General features: G+C 36.8%; 9 non-coding genes across 9 annotated transcripts; all 9 read right to left on the bottom strand.

The window, feature by feature from the left end:
* Positions 1–367: 367 nt before the first annotated feature.
* On the bottom strand, positions 368–440 carry trnar-ucg (transfer RNA arginine (anticodon UCG)). Its single transcript has one exon. It is a non-coding gene; the product is annotated as a tRNA-Arg (tRNA).
* A 1,713-nt stretch (positions 441–2,153) lies between these two features.
* On the bottom strand, positions 2,154–2,226 carry trnar-ucg (transfer RNA arginine (anticodon UCG)). The gene has a single exon. It is a non-coding gene; the product is annotated as a tRNA-Arg (tRNA).
* Positions 2,227–3,465: 1,239 nt separating this feature from the next.
* On the bottom strand, positions 3,466–3,538 carry trnar-ucg (transfer RNA arginine (anticodon UCG)). Its single transcript has one exon. It is a non-coding gene; the product is annotated as a tRNA-Arg (tRNA).
* Positions 3,539–6,107: 2,569 nt separating this feature from the next.
* trnar-ucg (transfer RNA arginine (anticodon UCG)) lies at positions 6,108–6,180 on the bottom strand. Its single transcript has one exon. It is a non-coding gene; the product is annotated as a tRNA-Arg (tRNA).
* A 617-nt stretch (positions 6,181–6,797) lies between these two features.
* Positions 6,798–6,870, bottom strand: trnar-ucg (transfer RNA arginine (anticodon UCG)). The gene has a single exon. It is a non-coding gene; the product is annotated as a tRNA-Arg (tRNA).
* A 631-nt stretch (positions 6,871–7,501) lies between these two features.
* Positions 7,502–7,574, bottom strand: trnar-ucg (transfer RNA arginine (anticodon UCG)). Its single transcript has one exon. It is a non-coding gene; the product is annotated as a tRNA-Arg (tRNA).
* Positions 7,575–8,186: 612 nt separating this feature from the next.
* On the bottom strand, positions 8,187–8,259 carry trnar-ucg (transfer RNA arginine (anticodon UCG)). The gene has a single exon. It is a non-coding gene; the product is annotated as a tRNA-Arg (tRNA).
* A 631-nt stretch (positions 8,260–8,890) lies between these two features.
* On the bottom strand, positions 8,891–8,963 carry trnar-ucg (transfer RNA arginine (anticodon UCG)). Its single transcript has one exon. It is a non-coding gene; the product is annotated as a tRNA-Arg (tRNA).
* A 4,270-nt stretch (positions 8,964–13,233) lies between these two features.
* trnar-ucg (transfer RNA arginine (anticodon UCG)) lies at positions 13,234–13,306 on the bottom strand. The gene has a single exon. It is a non-coding gene; the product is annotated as a tRNA-Arg (tRNA).
* Positions 13,307–14,481: the final 1,175 nt, after the last annotated feature.

Raw genomic sequence — 14,481 nt, 5'->3', positions numbered from 1 at the left:
AAACATGTCCATATTAGCAGATTTAATGAAATTAAACGACCACGAAAATGCCTCAAAACCTCAATTTTCTATTTTGAAGTAAGACGCCTTATCCACGAGGCAACGCCTTCTACTCCATATTCTCCGATATGACATCAAACAGACGTTGCTTAGCAACAACAGACATCAAAATTGTGAACCTATCCGAATGAGGAAAGATAGTGATATTTTACAAGTACGAAAAGACTATGTCTCTCAATCAGACATAATATTTCTCAGGTCTTGCAGTCTTAGATTATTGAAGTGTCCAATGTCCAAGCAACAAGACCAATGCCTTATTTCGGGAAATTGCAAACATGTTCAAATTAGCTGAGCTAATGAAATTAAACAACCACGAAGGGACTCGAACCCTCAATCTTCTGATTCGAAGTCAGACGCCTTATCCATTAGGCCACGCAGTCTATGTGATACAGCCCTATTTGACATTATACAGACTTTGCTATGCAACCATAGACATAAAAATTGTGAAACTGTCCGAATGAGGAAAGCTAGTGATTTTTAACAAGTACAAAGCTACTCTTTCCTTCAATCTTTCGATGCAGATTCAGACACAATAATTCTCAGGCCTTGCAGTCTTAGATTATTAAAGTTGAACAACAATGTCCAAGCTTTTCAAAGCAACAAGACCAATGCCTTATTTAGGGAAATTGCAAACATGTACGAATTAGCTGAGCTAATGAAATTAAACGACCCTATTTGACATCATACAGACTTTGCTATGCAACAGTAGACATCAAAGTTGTGAACCTGTCCGAATGAGGAAAGCTAGTGATATTTAACAAGTAAGAAGATACCTTTTCCCTCAAATTTGCGATGCAGAATCAGACTCAATAATTCTCAGGCCTTGCAATATTAGATTATTAAAGATGAATAACAATGTCCAAGCCTTTCAAAGAAACAAGACCAATGCCTTATTTCGGGAAATTGCAAACATGTCCATATTAGCAGATTTAATGAAATTAAACGACCACGAAAATGCCTCAAAACCTCAATTTTCTATTTAGAAGTAAGACGCCTTAACCACGAGGCAACACCTTCTACTCCATTTTCTCCAATATGACATCAAACAGACGTTGCTTAGCAACAACAGACATCAAAATTGTGAACCTGTCCGAATGAGGAAAGCTAGTGATTTTTAACAAGTACAAAGATACTCTTTCCTTCAATCTTTCGATGCAGATTCAGACACAATAATTCTCAGGTCTTGCAGTCTTAGATTATTAAAGTTGAACAACAATGTCCAAGCTTTTCAAAGCAACAAGACCAATGCCTTATTTAGGGAAATTGAAAACATGTACGAATTAGCTGAGCTAATGAAATTAAACGACCCTATTTGACAGTTGAACAACAATGTCCAAGCTTTTCAAAGAAACAAGACCAATGCCTTATTTCGGGAAATTGCAAACATGTCCATATTAGCAGATTTAATGAAATTAAACGACCACGAAAATGCCTCAAAACCTCAATTTTCTATTTTGAAGTAAGACGCCTTATCCACGAGGCAACACCTTCTACTCCATATTCTCCGATATGACATCAAACAGACGTTGCTTAGCAACAACAGACATCAAAATTGTGAACCTATCCGAATGAGGAAAGCTAGTGATATTTTACAAGTACGAAAAGACTATGTCCCTCAATCAGACATAATATTTCTCAGGTCTTGCAGTCTTAGATTATTGAAGTTGAACAACAATGTCCAAGCTTTTCAAAGCAACAAGACCAATGCCTTATTTCGGGAAATTGCAAACATGTCCATATTAGCAGATTTAATGAAATTAAACGACCACGAAAATGCCTCAAAACCTCAATTTTCTATTTTGAAGTAAGACGCCTTATCCACGAGGCAACGCCTTCTACTCCATATTCTCCGATATGACATCAAACAGACGTTGCTTAGCAACAACAGACATCAAAATTGTGAACCTATCCGAATGAGGAAAGATAGTGATATTTTACAAGTACGAAAAGACTATGTCTCTCAATCAGACATAATATTTCTCAGGTCTTGCAGTCTTAGATTATTGAAGTGTCCAATGTCCAAGCAACAAGACCAATGCCTTATTTCGGGAAATTGCAAACATGTTCAAATTAGCTGAGCTAATGAAATTAAACAACCACGAAGGGACTCGAACCCTCAATCTTCTGATTCGAAGTCAGACGCCTTATCCATTAGGCCACGCAGTCTATGTGATACAGCCCTATTTGACATTATACAGACTTTGCTATGCAACCATAGACATAAAAATTGTGAAACTGTCCGAATGAGGAAAGCTAGTGATTTTTAACAAGTACAAAGCTACTCTTTCCTTCAATCTTTCGATGCAGATTCAGACACAATAATTCTCAGGCCTTGCAGTCTTAGATTATTAAAGTTGAACAACAATGTCCAAGCTTTTCAAAGCAACAAGACCAATGCCTTATTTAGGGAAATTGCAAACATGTACGAATTAGCTGAGCTAATGAAATTAAACGACCCTATTTGACATCATACAGACTTTGCTATGCAACAGTAGACATCAAAGTTGTGAACCTGTCCGAATGAGGAAAGCTAGTGATATTTAACAAGTAAGAAGATACCTTTTCCCTCAAATTTGCGATGCAGAATCAGACTCAATAATTCTCAGGCCTTGCAATATTAGATTATTAAAGATGAATAACAATGTCCAAGCCTTTCAAAGAAACAAGACCAATGCCTTATTTCGGGAAATTGCAAACATGTCCATATTAGCAGATTTAATGAAATTAAACGACCACGAAAATGCCTCAAAACCTCAATTTTCTATTTTGAAGTAAGACGCCTTATCCATGAGGCAACACCTTCTACTCCATATTCTCCGATATGACATCAAACAGACGTTGCTTAGCAACAACAGACATCAAAATTGTGAACCTATCCGAATGAGGAAAGCTAGTGATATTTTACAAGTACGAAAATACTATGTCCCTCAATCAGACATAATATTTCTCAGGTCTTGCAGTCTTAGATTATTGAAGTTGAACAACAATGTCCAAGCTTTTCAAAGCAACAAGACCAATGCCTTATTTCGGGAAATTGCAAACATGTCCATATTAGCAGATTTAATGAAATTAAACGACCACGAAAATGCCTCAAAACCTCAATTTTCTATTTTGAAGTAAGACGCCTTATCCACGAGGCAACACCTTCTACTCCATATTCTCCGATATGACATCAAACAGACGTTGCTTAGCAACAACAGACATCAAAATTGTGAACCTATCCGAATGAGGAAAGATAGTGATATTTTACAAGTACGAAAAGACTATGTCTCTCAATCAGACATAATATTTCTCAGGTCTTGCAGTCTTAGATTATTGAAGTGTCCAATGTCCAAGCAACAAGACCAATGCCTTATTTCGGGAAATTGCAAACATGTTCAAATTAGCTGAGCTAATGAAATTAAACAACCACGAAGGGACTCGAACCCTCAATCTTCTGATTCGAAGTCAGACGCCTTATCCATTAGGCCACGCAGTCTATGTGATACAGCCCTATTTGACATTATACAGACTTTGCTATGCAACCATAGACATAAAAATTGTGAAACTGTCCGAATGAGGAAAGCTAGTGATTTTTAACAAGTACAAAGCTACTCTTTCCTTCAATCTTTCGATGCAGATTCAGACACAATAATTCTCAGGCCTTGCAGTCTTAGATTATTAAAGTTGAACAACAATGTCCAAGCTTTTCAAAGCAACAAGACCAATGCCTTATTTAGGGAAATTGCAAACATGTACGAATTAGCTGAGCTAATGAAATTAAACGACCCTATTTGACATCATACAGACTTTGCTATGCAACAGTAGACATCAAAGTTGTGAACCTGTCCGAATGAGGAAAGCTAGTGATATTTAACAAGTAAGAAGATACCTTTTCCCTCAAATTTGCGATGCAGAATCAGACTCAATAATTCTCAGGCCTTGCAATATTAGATTATTAAAGATGAATAACAATGTCCAAGCCTTTCAAAGAAACAAGACCAATGCCTTATTTCGGGAAATTGCAAACATGTCCATATTAGCAGATTTAATGAAATTAAACGACCACGAAAATGCCTCAAAACCTCAATTTTCTATTTAGAAGTAAGACGCCTTATCCATGAGGCAACACCTTCTACTCCATATTCTCCGATATGACATCAAACAGACGTTGCTTAGCAACAACAGACATCAAAATTGTGAACCTATCCGAATGAGGAAAGCTAGTGATATTTTACAAGTACGAAAATACTATGTCCCTCAATCAGACATAATATTTCTCAGGTCTTGCAGTCTTAGATTATTGAAGTTGAACAACAAGACCAATGACATATTTCGGGAAATTGCAAACATGTTCAAATTAGCTGAGCTAATGAAATTAAACAACCACGAAGGGACTCGAACTCTCAATCTTCTGATTCGAAGTCAGACGCCTTATCCATTAGGCCACGCAGTCTATGTGATACAGCCCTATTTGACATTATACAGACTTTGCTATGCAACAGTAGACATCAAAGTTGTGAACCTGTCCGAATGAGCAAAGCTAGTGATATTTAACAAGTAAGAAGATACCTTTTCCCTCAATCTTGCGATGCAGAATCAGACTCAATAATTCTCAGGCCTTGCCATATTAGATTATTAAAGATGAATAACAATGTCCAAGCCTTTCAAAGAAACAAGACCAATGCCTTATTTCGGGAAATTGCAAACATGTCCATATTAGCAGATTTAATGAAATTAAACGACCACGAAAATGCCTCAAAACCTCAATTTTCTATTTTGAAGTAAGACGCCTTATCCACGAGGCAACACCTTCTACTCCATATTCTCCAATATGACATCAAACAGACGTTGCTTAGCAACAACAGACATCAAAATTGTGAACCTATCTGAATGAGGAAAGATAGTGATATTTTACAAGTACGAAAAGACTATGTCTCTCAATCAGACATAATATTTCTCAGGTCTTGCAGTCTTAGATTATTGAAGTTGAACAACAATGTCCAAGCTTTTCAAAGCAACAAGACCAATGCCATATTTCGGGAAATTGCAAACATGTTCAAATTAGCTGAGCTAATGAAATTAAACAACCACGAAGGGACTCTAACCCTCAATCTTCTGATTCGAAGTCAGACGCCTTATCCATTAGACAACGCAATCTATGTGATACAGCCCTATTTGACATTATACAGACTTTGCTATGCAACCATAGACATACAAATTGTGAACCTGTCCGAATGAGGAAAGCTAGTGATTTTTAACAAGTACAAAGATACTCTTTCCTTCAATCTTTCGATGCAGATTCAGACACAATAATTCTCAGGTCTTGCAGTCTTAGATTATTAAAGTTGAACAACAATGTCCAAGCTTTTCAAAGCAACAAGACCAATGCCTTATTTAGGGAAATTGCAAACATGTACGAATTAGCTGAGCTAATGAAATTAAACGACCCTATTTGACATCATACAGACTTTGCTATGCAACAGTAGACATCAAAGTTGTGAACCTGTCCGAATGAGGAAAGCTAGTGATATTTAACAAGTAAGAAGATACCTTTTCCCTCAAATTTGCGATGCAGAATCAGACTCAATAATTCTCAGGCCTTGCAATATTAGATTATTAAAGATGAATAACAATGTCCAAGCCTTTCAAAGAAACAAGACCAATGCCTTATTTCGGGAAATTGCAAACATGTCCATATTAGCAGATTTAATGAAATTAAACGACCACGAAAATGCCTCAAAACCTCAATTTTCTATTTTGAAGTAAGACGCCTTATCCATGAGGCAACACCTTCTACTCCATATTCTCCGATATGACATCAAACAGACGTTGCTTAGCAACAACAGACATCAAAATTGTGAACCTATCCGAATGAGGAAAGCTAGTGATATTTTACAAGTACGAAAATACTATGTCCCTCAATCAGACATAATATTTCTCAGGTCTTGCAGTCTTAGATTATTGAAGTTGAACAACAATGTCCAAGCTTTTCAAAGCAACAAGACCAATGACATATTTCGGGAAATTGCAAACATGTTCAAATTAGCTGAGCTAATGAAATTAAACAACCACGAAGGGACTCGAACCCTCAATCTTCTGATTCGAAGTCAGACGCCTTATCCATTAGGCCACGCAGTCTATGTGATACAGCCCTATTTGACATTATACAGACTTTGCTATGCAACAGTAGACATCAAAGTTGTGAACCTGTCCGAATGAGGAAAGCTAGTGATATTTAACAAGTAAGAAGATACCTTTTCCCTCAATCTTGCGATGCAGAATCAGACTCAATAATTCTCAGGCCTTGCAATATTAGATTATTAAAGATGAATAACAATGTCCAAGCCTTTCAAAGAAACAAGACCAATGCCTTATTTCGGGAAATTGCAAACATGTCCATATTAGCAGATTTAATGAAATTAAACGACCACGAAAATGCCTCAAAACCTCAATTTTCTATTTTGAAGTAAGACGCCTTATCCACGAGGCAACACCTTCTACTCCATATTCTCCAATATGACATCAAACAGACGTTGCTTAGCAACAACAGACATCAAAATTGTGAACCTATCCGAATGAGGAAAGATAGTGATATTTTACAAGTACGAAAAGACTATGTCTCTCAATCAGACATAATATTTCTCAGGTCTTGCAGTCTTAGATTATTGAAGTGTCCAATGTCCAAGCAACAAGACCAATGCCTTATTTCGGGAAATTGCAAACATGTTCAAATTAGCTGAGCTAATGAAATTAAACAACCACGAAGGGACTCGAACCCTCAATCTTCTGATTCGAAGTCAGACGCCTTATCCATTAGGCCACGCAGTCTATGTGATACAGCCCTATTTGACATTATACAGACTTTGCTATGCAACCATAGACATAAAAATTGTGAAACTGTCCGAATGAGGAAAGCTAGTGATTTTTAACAAGTACAAAGCTACTCTTTCCTTCAATCTTTCGATGCAGATTCAGACACAATAATTCTCAGGCCTTGCAGTCTTAGATTATTAAAGTTGAACAACAATGTCCAAGCTTTTCAAAGCAACAAGACCAATGCCTTATTTAGCGAAATTGCAAACATGTCCATATTAGCAGATTTAATGAAATTAAACGACCACGAAAATGCCTCAAAACCTCAATTTTCTATTTTGAAGTAAGACGCCTTATCCACGAGGCAACACCTTCTACTCCATATTCTCCGATATGACATCAAACAGACGTTGCTTAGCAACAACAGACATCAAAATTGTGAACCTATCCGAATGAGGAAAGCTAGTGATATTTTACAAGTACGAAATTACTATGTACCTCAATCAGACATAATATTTCTCAGGTCTTGCAGTCTTAGATTATTGAAGTTGAACAACAATGTCCAAGCTTTTCAAAGCAACAAGACCAATGCCATATTTCGGGAAATTGCAAACATGTTCAAATTAGCTGAGCTAATGAAATTAAACAACCACGAAGGGACTCGAACCCTCAATCTTCTGATTCGAAGTCAGACGCCTTATCCATTAGGCCACGCAGTCTATGTGACACAGCCCTATTTGACATTATACAGACTTTGCTATGCAACAGTAGACATCAAAGTTGTGAACCTGTCCGAATGAGGAAAGCTAGTGATATTTAACAAGTAAGAGGATACCTTTTCCCTCAATCTTGCGATGCAGAATCAGACTCAATAATTCTCAGGCCTTGCAATATTAGATTATTAAAGATGAATAACAATGTCCAAGCCTTTCAAAGAAACAAGACCAATGCCTTATTTCGGGAAATTGCAAACATGTCCATATTAGCAGATTTAATGAAATTAAACGACCACGAAAATGCCTCAAAACCTCAATTTTCTGTTTCGAAGTAAGACGCCTTATCCACGAGGCAACACCTTCTACTCCATATTCTCCGATATGACATCAAACAGACGTTGTTTAGCAACAACAGACATCAAAATTGTGAACCTATCCGAATGAGGAAAGCTAGTGATATTTTACAAGTACGAAAATCAGACATAATATTTCTCAGGTCTTGCAGTCTTAGATTATTGAAGTGTCCAATGTCCAAGCTTTTCAAAGCAACAAGACCAATGCCTTATTTCGGGAAATTGCAAACATGTTCAAATTAGCTGAGCTAATGAAATTAAACAACCACGAAGGGACTCGAACCCTCAATCTTCTGATTCGAAGTCAGACGCCTTATCCATTAGGCCACGCAGTCTATGTGAAACAGCCCTATTTGACATTATACAGACTTTGCTATGCAACAGTAGACATCAAAGTTGTGAACCTGTCCGAATGAGCAAAGCTAGTGATATTTAACAAGTAAGAAGATACCTTTTCCCTCAATCTTGCGATGCAGAATCAGACTCAATAATTCTCAGGCCTTGCAGTCTTAGATGATTAAAGTTGAACAACAATGTCCAAGAGTTTCAAAGCAACAAGACCAATGCCTTATTCAGCGAAATTGCAAACATGTCCATATTAGCAGATTTAATGAAATTAAACGACCACGAAAATGCCTCAAAACCTCAATTTTCTATTTTGAAGTAAGACGCCTTATCCACGAGGCAACACCTTCTACTCCATATTCTCCGATATGACATCAAACAGACGTTGCTTAGCAACAACAGACATCAAAATTGTGAACCTATCCGAATGAGGAAAGCTAGTGATATTTTACAAGTACGAAAATACTATGTCCCTCAATCAGACATAATATTTCTCAGGTCTTGCAGTCTTAGATTATTGAAGTTGAACAACAATGTCAGAGCTTTTCAAAGCAACAAGACCAATGCCTTATTTCTGGAAATTGCAAACATGTTCAAATTAGCTGAGCTAATGAAATTAAACAACCACGAAGGGACTCGAACCCTCAATCTTCTGATTCGAAGTCAGACGCCTTGTCCATTAGGCCACGCAGTCTATGTGATGCAGCCCTTTTTTGACTTTATACAGACTTTGCTATGCAACCATAGACATAAAAATTGTGAACCTGTCCGAATGAGGAAAGCTAGTGATTTTTAACAAGTACAAATATACTCTTTCCTTCAATCTTTCGATGCAGATTCAGACACAATAATTCTCAGGCCTTGCAATATTAGATTATTAAAGATGAATAACAATGTCCAAGCCTTTCAAAGAAACAAGACCAATGCCTTATTTCGGGAAATTGCAAACATGTCCATATTAGCAGATTTAATGAAATTAAACGACCACGAAAATGCCTCAAAACCTCAATTTTCTATTTTGAAGTAAGACGCCTTATCCACGAGGCAACACCTTCTACTCCATATTCTCCGATATGACATCAAACAGACGTTGCTTAGCAACAACAGACATCAAAATTGTGAACCTATCCGAATGAGGAAAGCTAGTGATATTTTACAAGTACGAAAAGACTATGTCCCTCAATCAGACATAATATTTCTCAGGTCTTGCAGTCTTAGATTATTGAAGTTGAACAACAATGTCCAAGCTTTTCAAAGCAACAAGACCAATGCCATATTTTGGGAAATTGCAAACATGTTCAAATTAGCTGAGCTAATGAAATTAAACAACCACGAAGGGACTCGAACCCTCAATCTTCTGATTCGAAATATTACACTGTTTCCTTAAACGGTTCAGTTTTCCCCAAGGAACATGTTTTAATTATTCAATTATGGCAAAAAACAAAAACAATTAGAAGTTGAACATGATCCATTAGGCCACGCAGTCTATGTGATACAGCCCTATTTGACATTATACAGACTTTGCTATGCAACCATAGACATAAAAATTGTGAACCTGTCCGAATGAGGAAAGCTAGTGATTTTTAACAAGTACAAAGATACTCTTTCCTTCAATCTTTCGATGCAGATTCAGACACAATAATTCTCAGGCCTTGCAGTCTTAGATTATTAAAGTTGAACAACAATGTCCAAGCTTTTCAAAGCAACAAGACCAATGCCTTATTTCGGGAAATTGCAAACATGTCCATATTAGCAGATTTAATGAAATTAAACGACCACGAAAATGCCTCAAAACCTCAATTTTCTATTTTGAAGTAAGACGCCTTATCCACGACGCAACACCTTCTACTCCATATTCTCCGATATGACATCAAACAGACGTTGCTTGCAACAACAGACATCAAAATTGTGAACCTATCCGAATGAGGAAAGCTAGTGATATTTTACAAGTACGAAAAGACTATGTCCCTCAATCAGACATAATATTTCTCAGGTCGTGCAGTCTTAGATTATTGAAGTTGAACAACAATGTCCAAGCTTTTCAAAGCAACAAGACCAATGCCATATTTTGGGAAATTGCAAACATGTTCAAATTAGCTGAGCTAACCACGAAGGGACAATTTTGATGTCTGTTGTTGCTAAGCAACGTCTGTTTGATGTCAATCTTCTGATTCGAAGTCAGACGCCTTATCCATTAGGCCACGCAGTCTATGTGATACAGCCCTATTTGACATTATACAGACTTTGCTATGCAACCATAGACATAAAAATTGTGAACCTGTCCGAATGAGGAAAGCTAGGGATTTTTAACAAGTACAAAGATACTCTTTCCTTCAATCTTTCGATGCAGATTCAGACACAATAATTCTCAGGCCTTGCAGTCTTAGATTATTAAAGTTGAACAACAATGTCCAAGCTTTTCAAAGCAACAAGACCAATGCCTTATTTCGGGAAATTGCAAACATGTCCATATTAGCAGATTTAATGAAATTAAACGACCACGAAAATGCCTCAAAACCTCAATTTTCTATTTTGAAGTAAGACGCCTTATCCACGAGGCAACACCTTCTACTCCATATTCTCCGATATGACATCAAACAGACGTTGCTTAGCAACAACAGACATCAAAATTGTGAACCTATCCGAATGAGGAAAGCGAGTGATATTTTACAAGTACGAAAAGACTATGTCCCTCAATCAGACATAATATTTCTCAGGTCGTGCAGTCTTAGATTATTAAAGTTGAACAACAATGTCCAAGCTTTTCAAAGCAACAAGACCAATGCCTTATTTAGGGAAATTGAAAACATGTACGAATTAGCTGAGCTAATGAAATTAAACGACCCTATTTGACAGTTGAACAACAATGTCCAAGCTTTTCAAAGCAACAAGACCAATGCCTTATTTCGGGAAATTGCAAACATGTCCATATTAGCAGATTTAATGAAATTAAACGACCACGAAAATGCCTCAAAACCTCAATTTTCTATTTTGAAGTAAGACGCCTTATCCACGAGGCAACACCTTCTACTCCATATTCTCCGATATGACATCAAACAGACGTTGCTTAGCAACAACAGACATCAAAATTGTGAACCTATCCGAATGAGGAAAGCTAGTGATATTTTACAAGTACGAAAAGACTATGTCCCTCAATCAGACATAATATTTCTCAGGTCTTGCAGTCTTAGATTATTGAAGTTGAACAACAATGTCCAAGCTTTTCAAAGCAACAAGACCAATGCCATATTTTGGGAAATTGCAAACATGTTCAAATTAGCTGAGCTAATGAAATTAAACAACCACGAAGGGACTCGAACCCTCAATCTTCTGATTCAAAATATTACACTGTTTCCTTAAACGGTTCAGTTTTCCCCAAGGAACATGTTTTAATTATTCAATTATGGCAAAAAACAAAAACAATTAGAAGTTGAACATGATCCATTAGGCCACGCAGTCTATGTGATACAGCCCTATTTGACATTATACAGACTTTGCTATGCAACCATAGACATAAAAATTGTGAACCTGTCCGAATGAGGAAAGCTAGTGATTTTTAACAAGTATAAAGATACTCTTTCCTTCAATCTTTCGATGCAGATTCAGACACACTAATTCTCAGGCCTTGCAGTCTTAGATTATTAAAGTTGAACAACAATGTCCAAGCTTTTCAAAGCAACAAGACCAATGCCTTATTTCGGGAAATTGCAAACATGTCCATATTAGCAGATTTAATGAAATTAAACGACCACGAAAATGCCTCAAAACCTCAATTTTCTATTTTGAAGTAAGACGCCTTATCCACGAGGCAACACCTTCTACTCCATATTCTCTGATATGACATCAAACAGACGTTGCTTAGCAACAACAGACATCAAAATTGTGAACCTATCCGAATGAGGAAAGCTAGTGATATTTTACAAGTACGAAAAGACTATGTCCCTCAATCAGACATAATATTTCTCAGGTCTTGCAGTCTTAGATTATTGAAGTTGAACAACAATGTCCAAGCTTTTCAAAGCAACAAGACCAATGCCTTATTTAGGGAAATTGCAAACATGTACGAATTAGCTGAGCTAATGAAATTAAACGACCCTATTTGACATCATACAGACTTTGCTATGCAACAACAGACATCAAAATTGTGAACCTATCCGAATGAGGAAAGCGAGTGATATTTTACAAGTACGAAAAGACTATGTCCCTCAATCAGACATAATATTTCTCAGGTCGTGCAGTCTTAGATTATTAAAGTTGAACAACAATGTCCAAGCTTTTCAAAGCAACAAGACCAATGCCTTATTTAGGGAAATTGAAAACATGTACGAATTAGCTGAGCTAATGAAATTAAACGACCCTATTTGACATCATACAGACTTTGCTATGCAACAGTAGACATCAAAGTTGTGAACCTGTCCGAATGAGGAAAGCTAGTGATATTTAACAAGTAAGAAGATACCTTTTCCCTCAAATTTGCGATGCAGAATCAGACTCAATAATTCTCAGGCCTTGCAATATTAGATTATTAAAGATGAATAACAATGTCCAAGCCTTTCAAAGAAACAAGACCAATGCCTTATTTCGGGAAATTGCAAACATGTCCATATTAGCAGATTTAATGAAATTAAACGACCACGAAAATGCCTCAAAACCTCAATTTTCTATTTTGAAGTAAGACGCCTTATCCATGAGGCAACACCTTCTACTCCATATTCTCCGATATGACATCAAACAGACGTTGCTTAGCAACAACAGACATCAAAATTGTGAACCTATCCGAATGAGGAAAGCTAGTGATATTTTACAAGTACGAAAATACTATGTCCCTCAATCAGACATAATATTTCTCAGGTCTTGCAGTCTTAGATTATTGAAGTTGAACAACAATTTCCAAGCAACAAGACCAATGACATATTTCGGGAAATTGCAAACATGTTCAAATTAGCTGAGCTAATGAAATTAAACAACCACGAAGGGACTCGAACCCTCAATCTTCTGATTCGAAGTCAGACGCCTTATCCATTAGGCCACGCAGTCTATGTGATACAGCCCTATTTGACATTATACAGACTTTGCTATGCAACAGTAGACATCAAAGTTGTGAACCTGTCCGAATGAGGAAAGCTAGTGATATTTAACAAGTAAGAAGATACCTTTTCCCTCAATCTTGCGATGCAGAATCAGACTCAATAATTCTCAGGCCTTGCAATATTAGATTATTAAAGATGAATAACAATGTCCAAGCCTTTCAAAGAAACAAGACCAATGCCTTATTTCGGGAAATTGCAAACATGTCCATATTAGCAGATTTAATGAAATTAAACGACCACGAAAATGCCTCAAAACCTCAATTTTCTATTTTGAAGTAAGACGCCTTATCCACGAGGCAACACCTTCTACTCCATATTCTCCAATATGACATCAAACAGACGTTGCTTAGCAACAACAGACATCAAAATTGTGAACCTATCCGAATGAGGAAAGATAGTGATATTTTACAAGTACGAAAAGACTATGTCTCTCAATCAGACATAATATTTCTCAGGTCTTGCAGTCTTAGATTATTGAAGTGTCCAATGTCCAAGCTTTTCAAAGCAACAAGACCAATGCCTTATTTCGGGAAATTGCAAACATGTTCAAATTAGCTGAGCTAATGAAATTAAACAACCACGAAGGGACTCGAACTCTCAATCTTCTGATTCGAAGTCAGACGCCTTATCCATTAGGCCACGCAGTCTATGTGATACAGCCCTATTTGACATTATACAGACTTTGCTATGCAACAGTAGACATCAAAGTTGTGAACCTGTCCGAATGAGCAAAGCTAGTGATATTTAACAAGTAAGAAGATACCTTTTCCCTCAATCTTGCGATGCAGAATCAGACTCAATAATTCTCAGGCCTTGCCATATTAGATTATTAAAGATGAATAACAATGTCCAAGCCTTTCAAAGAAACAAGACCAATGCCTTATTTCGGGAAATTGCAAACATGTCCATATTAGCAGATTTAATGAAATTAAACGACCACGAAAATGCCTCAAAACCTCAATTTTCTATTTTGAAGTAAGACGCCTTATCCACGAGGCAACACCTTCTACTCCATATTCTCCAATATGACATCAAACAGACGTTGCTTAGCAACAACAGACATCAAAATTGTGAACCTATCTGAATGAGGAAAGATAGTGATATTTTACAAGTACGAAAAGA

Source organism: Oncorhynchus clarkii, unplaced genomic scaffold (assembly GCF_045791955.1).
Source record: "Oncorhynchus clarkii lewisi isolate Uvic-CL-2024 unplaced genomic scaffold, UVic_Ocla_1.0 unplaced_contig_10888_pilon_pilon, whole genome shotgun sequence".
Classification (NCBI taxonomy): Eukaryota; Metazoa; Chordata; class Actinopteri; order Salmoniformes; family Salmonidae; genus Oncorhynchus; species Oncorhynchus clarkii.
This window is presented reverse-complemented; position numbering and strand designations above follow the sequence as displayed.